This window comes from Eretmochelys imbricata, chromosome 2 (assembly GCF_965152235.1).
Source record: "Eretmochelys imbricata isolate rEreImb1 chromosome 2, rEreImb1.hap1, whole genome shotgun sequence".
Classification (NCBI taxonomy): Eukaryota; Metazoa; Chordata; order Testudines; family Cheloniidae; genus Eretmochelys; species Eretmochelys imbricata.
In genome coordinates this window covers 182,108,595-182,116,816 of record NC_135573.1, presented here as the reverse complement: position 1 = coordinate 182,116,816, position 8,222 = coordinate 182,108,595, and the positions used below count along the sequence as shown (strand labels likewise).

The window sequence follows — 8,222 nt, the reverse complement described above, 5'->3', positions numbered from 1 at the left end:
TTAACCATAAATTCCTTTATAAGTAAGTCCAAATGTTATCTATACTGTTGCTCTACACACGCATAAAGCTTAGCTAATAAACATTACTACATTCCATACAACAACAAAACATAACTATCTACAGTACATACTTTCAAGAGGACCAGATGGGAGAAAATTCTTTTCACACTGGTTTTCTCAGCATAATTGGACTGGATCTAATAAAGAACTTTCAGCTTCCTGGCTCTCTCTATACCCGTCAGCCCACTTTCTAGCTTTAGCAAAAACACAGTTTGAAGCAGTTTATTTTCTCTAAGCCTTTTTTCTTTGTCTCCTCCCCTCTCCTTGCTTACCAGTAGTTTTTTGCTTCTGTTGCCATTGGTTACACATAGGCCTCACTTTAAGATAGCACTGGTATGTGAGAAAAAAACTGGGCTTGCTTTTGAGAAGGGTTCTTCTTTGTCTTGGTTATTGCAGCTTCCTGTTTTATTAGTTTTTTGAACCAGACATTCTTTCCTCGTTGCATTCTGGTCTTTTGACTTGTTATTCTTGTGGCCTTCCTTTACTGGATGATTAAGGCCTTATTCGGTTACAAGCCACAAACTATAAAGCAAATATATTATTTCCTTAATCAAACTTAAGCTCATTTTAATTCTTTATTTTAATAACTATCCCTACAACTGTTAAACAGAAGCTACTAAAGTTACATTCTTTGAGATCCACAGGTCTGGATAACTTTCATCCAAGAGTTTTGAAAGAGATGACTGAGAAGCTCATTGGACTGTTACTGTTGATTTTCAGTAAGTCTTGGAGCACTCGGAAGAAAGCTAATATTGTGCCAGTTTTTCAAAAGGATAAAAGGGATGACCTGGGTAATTATAGGTCTGTCAGCCTGACATTGATCCTGAGACAGATAATGGACTTGAGGGTAATATAATTAATGCAAATCAGCATGGGTTTAGGGAAAATAGATCTTGTCAAACTAAATGATTAATTTTTTTAGATACAAGTTTGGTTAATAAAGATAATGATGGTGGCATAATATACTTAGATTTCTATAAGGTGTTTGACTTAGTACTGCAGGACATTTTGATTAAAAACTAGACATACTGTATATACTCGATCATAAGCCAATTCGTTTATAAGCCAACCCCCACAAGATGAATAAGTAAAAATGGAAATTTTTTTTATGACCCATTCATAAACCGACCCTATAATTCAGGGGTCGGCAAACTTTGGCTCCTGGGCCATCAGGATAAGCTGCTGGTGGGTTGAGATGGTTTGTTTACCTTGAGTTTCCACAGGCACAGAGGTAAACTTAAGTAAACAAAGTGTCCCGGTGCGCCAGCTGCTTACCCTGACGGGCCAGGACAGCAACTGGTGGGGAAATTTTTTTTGGGGGGGTGGGGGTGGGGTAAAAACTGGGGGTCAGGGGAGTAACCCATGACCACCCCCCACATGACCCCACCCCTAGCCCGGGACCCCCACACTCTCCCCATCTCATCCCTTCCCACCTTATCTGAAAAAGATGTGGGGATCATGGTGGATAATCAGCTGAATGTGAGCTCCCAGTGTGATGCTATGGCCAAAAGAGCTAATGCACTGCTGAGATGCATAAACAGGAATCTTGAGTAGGAAGTGAGAGGTTATTTTAACTTCCGGCTGCAAAAGATCACAAGAAATTTAGGGGTAAGATCTGGGCCAGAGCCATACCTGCTTCGACCCTTGGGTAATTTGTTCTCTGTATTGTGTTCAAACAGTTCTTGATTTTGAACACTGGTGGATATAACCTGAGCCTTACTATGGCTACTAACAGCCATTTCTTAGGACTCCGGCTAAAGAGGGTAGATCAGAAGGAAGAAGAGTTGTGTACAGGAATTGTCTCGTACACAGCTGCTTACTTTGTCAGTCATAGTGAAGTTTTTGTAGAAGAAAATATTTGTTTCTTAGGAAACATCTGCTTCCTATTTTTGCTTCTGCTAGGGAAATAAATACTTCTTGAATAGCCTGTATTAGCAATCTATTAGTTGTTATTATGCTGGCTTTTATAGTGGGGGGTGAGGTTTCTGTATTCTCAGTTACTAATTTCTGTTTCCCTTAGCTTCTCACCTGTAAACTAGGAGGCCCAGGGTATCAGTTTAGGATGACTGATAGCTATGCATGAGTGTAACACAGCTTCCTTGCCCCTGCTAGGAGCCATTGCTTGTCACAAGGTTTTGACTATAAAAGAACCACTGACGTCTCATTCCAAGTAAAGAACATACCCTAAGTCCATGAGCCATTTTATTAAACATAGAAAAAATTTTTTGGTCTGAATGGCTTTAGCTGAGGCTTTGAAATGTGTGAGGCACATCTACACTTACGATTCTATAGCAGGGGTGGGCAAACTTTTTGGCCCGAGGGACACATCTGGGTATGGAAATTGTATTGTGGGCCATAAATGCTCATGAAATTGGGGCTTGGGGTGTGGGAGGAGGCGAGGGCTCCAGCTGGGGGTGCAGGCTCTGGAGTAGGGCCAAAAATTAGTTCAGGGTGCAGAAGGTGGCTCCAGGTTGAGGCAGCGGGTTGAGGGCTCCAGCAGGGGGTGCAGGCTCTGGGGTGGGGTTGGGGGTGCAGGAGGGTGCTCTGCACTGGGACTGAGGGGTTCAGGGCTGGGGGTAGAGGCATGGGAGGAGTTCAAGGGTGCAGGCTCCAGGCAGCGCTTACCTCAAGCAGCTCCAAGAAGCAGCGGCATGTCCTACGTGGAGGTGTGGCCAGGCAGCTCTGCATGCTGTCCCATCCACAGGTGCTGCCCCTGCAGCTCCCACTGGCCGTGGTTCCTTGCCAATGGGAGCTGCAAGGGCTGCGCTGGGGGGGGCGCAGCATGTGGAGCCCTCTGGCTGCCCCTACGCTTAGGAGCTGGAGCGGGGACATGCCACTGCTTCTGGGAGCCATGGCACACATGGAGCGGGGCAGGTCCTGGACCTTACTCCCCACCAGGAGCTCGAGGGCCTGATTAAAACATCTGAAGGGCCATATGTGGCCCCTGGGCCGTAGCTTGCCCACTCTTGTTCTACAGGATGTTTTGGAAGGAAGTCCCCTTCTGAAGGTATGACTGTCTCACTGGTGGAGCTGCAGCTGCACCAGTCTTAGGTTACTAAAACTTTTGAAGTTACTTTGTTTTTATACATTAGGCTTTTGGTTAGTATGTGCACAGTACATCCCCTGCCTTTTTACAGAAGGGAGAGAGCATGCCATGCAGCCTGATCTGAGGATCCCTCAGCCAAGGGGAGGTACTAGTACAAATAGCTTGATTAGGGGGAATAGACTACTGGATAGTACCAGGAGCTTTCTTGTTTCTTGAGGCTGGCTAGCATCCCTAGAAATACTTTAGGGAAGACTTATTACCACTTCAAGGTTTACACAGAAAATGGCAGTAATTTGAATATGAGAAGGAATTTCTTACTTACCTCTTTGTAATCCTACAATGGTGCAGCTGCATGGAGAATAGGGTCCTCATCTACCTTTGTTCTTGTCACAGACTAACTGAAGTGCTCTTTATGCTTCAGCGTGGAGCCAGCCTATTCAGAGGTGCAGAGAGGGAGGCCCCTTTCCCTGGCAGGGCAGGAGTTCATGGGCTGAAAACCAGCATGCAGTGAGTTAGATAGAGCGCTGACCTTCTGAGGAGAAAAATCTAAAACAGAGGTTCTCAACCTTTTTCTTTCTGAGGCCCCGCCAGCATGCTGTAAAAATGCCATGGCCCACCTGTGCCACAGTAGCTGGTTTTCTGCATATAAAAGCCAGGGCCAGTGATAGGGGGCAGGAAGCAGGGCAACTGCCTGCGACCTCATGCCACAAGGGCCCCTGCAAAGCTACATCGCTCAGGCTTCAGCATTAGCCCTGGGTGGTGGGGCTCAGGGCCCCGGACTTCAGCCCCTTGTGGTGGGGCTTCAGCTTTCTGCCCTGGGCCCCTGTGAGTGTAACACTGGCCCTGCTTGGTGGACCCTCTGAAGCGTGTTTGTGGCCCCCCAGGGGGCCTCAGCCCCCTGGTTGAGAACCAAGGATCTAAAACTCTGGGGAGGAGGGGGAGAGAAAGGGTTAAAAAATATCAGGGTTTAAACCTACATACTCATTGGCAAGGTGAACTGCCGCCTGATGGCTGTTTCTCTGAGACTCAGAGCCTCTAGGGTTTGCAAGACTGACCCCTGAGCAGGCTGTGAGGGATTTCTCCTCCCACTGGGCATGCTTATGCTCATGCTCCTGGTTGAGCCTCCTCTGTGGAGTCATGGCTTCAGTAGAGATCAAGGATTTACAAACTGTCCAACTGAAAACCTGTGTGGACAGCTTTCAGTAGCAGGGCATGGCTCCCCTCTGAGGGTCCTGAAAAGCTGCCTATACCACCTTTAAGTTGACTCAGTGCTTGTGAGGCTGCTGCAGTGAGTGGCAGAGGAAGCCTGCCCCAGAGGTGTACCAGAGATGCCAGAGGATTAGAGCTTCACTACATTGGTCGTTCTTCACCTCTGGAAAGTGAGAGGAGCTAGAAGCTGAAATGAACTAGCTACTGCACAAAAAAATTAGTTCTAAAACAAAGTGGTTGGGAGATAAACCACCAACTAATTCCACTGCTGGAGGCAGAGAACAGGGTAGCTTGAGGTGAAGGGCAGGGCTGAGTCCTGGAGCCTCCACCAACATTGGACTATGTGTGAGTTCCGTTAAGTGGGAGGTCTTACCCATTAGCAAAGATTAAGGAGACACGCCACACAGCAGAAGTTAAAGGTCATTTATGCTTCCCTGAACAATGCAGGTTTAAAAAGCCAGTCCTCCCTTCTGCTGTAGTTCTTTTAAAATTATTTAAAATTGTAATTTGAAAGAGTCTTCTCATAACAAAGGAATCCTCTCTGGGTCTTGACTGATGGATTAACCACACCCACAAAAGCAGATGTATGTCAGTTTCCATGCCAGACTGCTCCTCTATGAGCATACTGGAACTGCATCAACTTTCCCCTGCCCCCCTCCTCCAGTTGAGTTAGTGCCACAGCTTCATATTCTAGAAAAACATACATTCTCCAGGCTGCGCTAAGAATAAAGCTTGGATTCTGACTGAGATTTATTTAGGAGATGATAGAGAAGGAATAGCCACAGCTGTTAACAGAAGATAGTAATGAAGCCTTTTTTTCTGTTGGGACACGACTATACAGCAGCACAAGTACTCTCATTTAGTCTGCCAGGAGACCCTCATGCCTAGCACCCTCTCAGGGAAACATCCTGCAGGAGCGGAGCATTCACCAACCAGTAGTCACACCAATGAACGGTCAGAATGTGGCTGCATGCTCTACAGACCCTGTGGCAATGTCTGCTACCAAAGTTGGGAGCACAGCACCCCTATAACTCCCTGAATGGTCAGCTGTTACTGATGACAAAAACAGAGCTGGGCCAGTTTGACTGCTACCATGGATTCAACAGCTCTGTTGGTTCACAGATGCAAGGGGTCTCTCTTTTGCTTATGGTCCAACCACAGGACTTACCTTTCTCCATATCTCCGCAGAACCTCACTCAGCTCTCTTCTGAGACTAGACCAGTCATTCAATCCTTAGATAGGCACTCTGGACTCTGAAAACCTCTAACAAAGGGTGGCAAACCAGTCTTTTTCCATTAGGGCTCAACACTTTTGCTACCAAGGGTGCAGGTATCACCACTATTTCTTAGGACAGCTGGGAAGAGAAAATGTAAGGGTTTACATCCAATAACCTGTTGAGCAGAGCAGCTGAAGACAACTGTTGCAACTGCAGCAGATCAGAACGGTTGAAGCAGTTGCAGGGCTTATACAGGGGAAGCAATTTAGGCACCATCACACTAAGGCCTGCTCTACACTTATGTTTTACCAGTGTAATTTTTGGCAAGGAAAATGATTTTGTTTGTTTGTTTAAATAAAGTTAAACTGATCATCCTTGGGCTTTTATAAGAATGTTTGTAGGAGTATAGCTTATTCCTCTTCCCCTACAGGAATAAACTGTACAAATACAGTTATACCAGTATAACTGAATCCGTGCTAGTTAAAGCAGTACACCTTTTATGTTTAGATGAGCCCTATGTTTTATTTGCTTCCAAAGTGTTCGTTAATCCATCAGTCAGATCCCAGATCAGAAGATTCTTCCATGAGACTAAAAAGTTATTAAATATTGTATAGGAGAAGCTCTTCAGGAAACCTTGGCCTCCAGTGATTGATGGCATATTGAGAAATGCCCTTCTGTAGACCTACAGTTCCCCCGGTTGTATTGCATCAGAAAAAAGGGCTGGATATTACTGCAGGCAGTTGTAGGTTATTGAGATCAGCCTTTTGTGAATTCCTTAAAAGGTAGGATGAAAACAAAAAGCTATTTGACTAAACAAGTTGTCCTTTAATGTATGATCCAAAATCAGCATGTCTTAAAAAAGCTCATTCTCTCTACTTTGGGTGGAGATAGGTAACATGTATGGAGTCTCACTGTGAGAAGAATCAATCCTGCCCTCCCAACACCACATGAATTGAAATGACCTACGTAACAATAGTCTTCATTGCTGTGTTATATAAGCCCTTACTTTTAAGGAAAATCACAACTGAACCACACTAAAACAGTATCCTGAGTGAAAGTTTGCACAAGTTCAAACAAACTATCAAAACCAACTAACCAGAAAAGCAGACGAGAGAATCCTTGTTAGAACGTTTTGGGAACCGATTTCCCACTGAATAGGGCTGTTACTCATGTATTAGTAAAAGGTTAAATAAGGCAACCAAGAAACTAAGTTAAAGATCACTAAGGCATGGTTTAAAAAAAACAAAAAAACCCCCTATGGTTATCATATACTGTTTAAGGACCATCTAAAATCCTGAGTTCAAAGAGTTGAGTCACAGACAGAGGCTTGAAATGTAGGCCAGATAAATTAGGGAGAAATGCGTATTTTCTGAATACAAGGTGATGCACTGTAGCTGTTATCAACGTATGCTTTGGATGTATTGGGGAATCCTGCAATGTGACATCTGAGGAGGAATATTTCGTAGAATACTTTTACACAATGTTAACATGAATAAAGTCAGCAAGCGTGACAGAGTGGTGGGGCTGGAGAAAGCCGGATGACTTGGTTATGGCCCACTGCATCCACCCTAAGTATCTAAAAAGCCACTGCTTTCCCCGCAGAGGCCCTGAATAAGTGAAGCCACACTTACTGCAAATGACCCCAGCTTATGAACTCCTATGGTTCACCAGGTCAGCCTTTCAGTGTCTGCTAAGGCCTATCTCCCTAGTTCAGCAAGCTGTGTGCAGAGCACAAATGCAGTCAAGACAGTACTGGAGAATGAAATAGCCAGCAACATTAAAGTTCTTCATCAGCCTCTATTAGATCGAACTTAAGACAAATGAAGACAAACAAATCTGGGGCAACTAGTACAAGTAGTATGTTCCAAAAGTGTGGGTTTTAAAATGTCGCCAACACAAACATTAGAAAGGGGAAAAGATTGGTGAGACCATTACAAATCTATTTTTGAATAATTAAATGTAGCAACTTTTTAATCCATAAAAATACTTTGGAAAATTCTTTTAAGTTTGCCAAATTTGGTATTAAGTGCTTTCATTTTAGTCTGAAAGATTATTCAAATCGCTACTTTAAGTAAAAAATCTTAGTGCAACCTGAACTACAGAGCTGCTACCACCACTTCTATCTACAGTAAGTGGTATGGTAGTTATTTATTCGGCCACAGTATTTAGGACAAGACCTTCATAGTTATGTTTTCCCACATGATAATGTTTTGCAAACAAGATATAATTTCCTGTAGTCCATGCTGGTTTGGTACTTGGAAGCTGCTCATTAAGTTTGAAATATCTGGTTCATAGGGGATAAAGTTAAACAGCAAAAAAAATCAAAGGGACAGTGTAAATATTTCTAAGCCCCCAATCTGAAATATTAATATGGGTGCAAATGCCAAACATTAACACTGGATAGAAACTGCTTTATATATGTTCTATATATGAGCCACAATTTGAATTTTAACACCAACATTTTAAGAAGCATATCTGGTCTCATGAATGGCTGGAAGAGTCAAGGGTTACTCTACTACACCAAAAACGTACACAAGCAATGTAACCAAAAATCAAACTGTTGCTATTAGAATGTACATGTTATTTCTTGAAATGTATACCTTTATTTCTAATTCTGTTTATGAAGATCAAGAAGTCCGTCCTCTCACGGTGGGACTGTATAGTGGGACTTCTGAATTAGCATTTTATGGA

At 43.7% G+C, this 8,222-nt stretch overlaps 1 long non-coding RNA gene across 1 annotated transcript; it reads right to left on the bottom strand.

The window, feature by feature from the left end:
- LOC144261463 (uncharacterized) lies at nt 1–5,652 on the bottom strand. The gene is made up of 3 exons (XR_013345281.1): nt 5,484–5,652; nt 3,429–3,596; nt 1–582 (listed from the first exon to the last, which is right to left on the bottom strand). It is a non-coding gene; the product is annotated as an uncharacterized LOC144261463 (long non-coding RNA).
- Between the last annotated feature and the right edge of the window lie 2,570 nt (nt 5,653–8,222).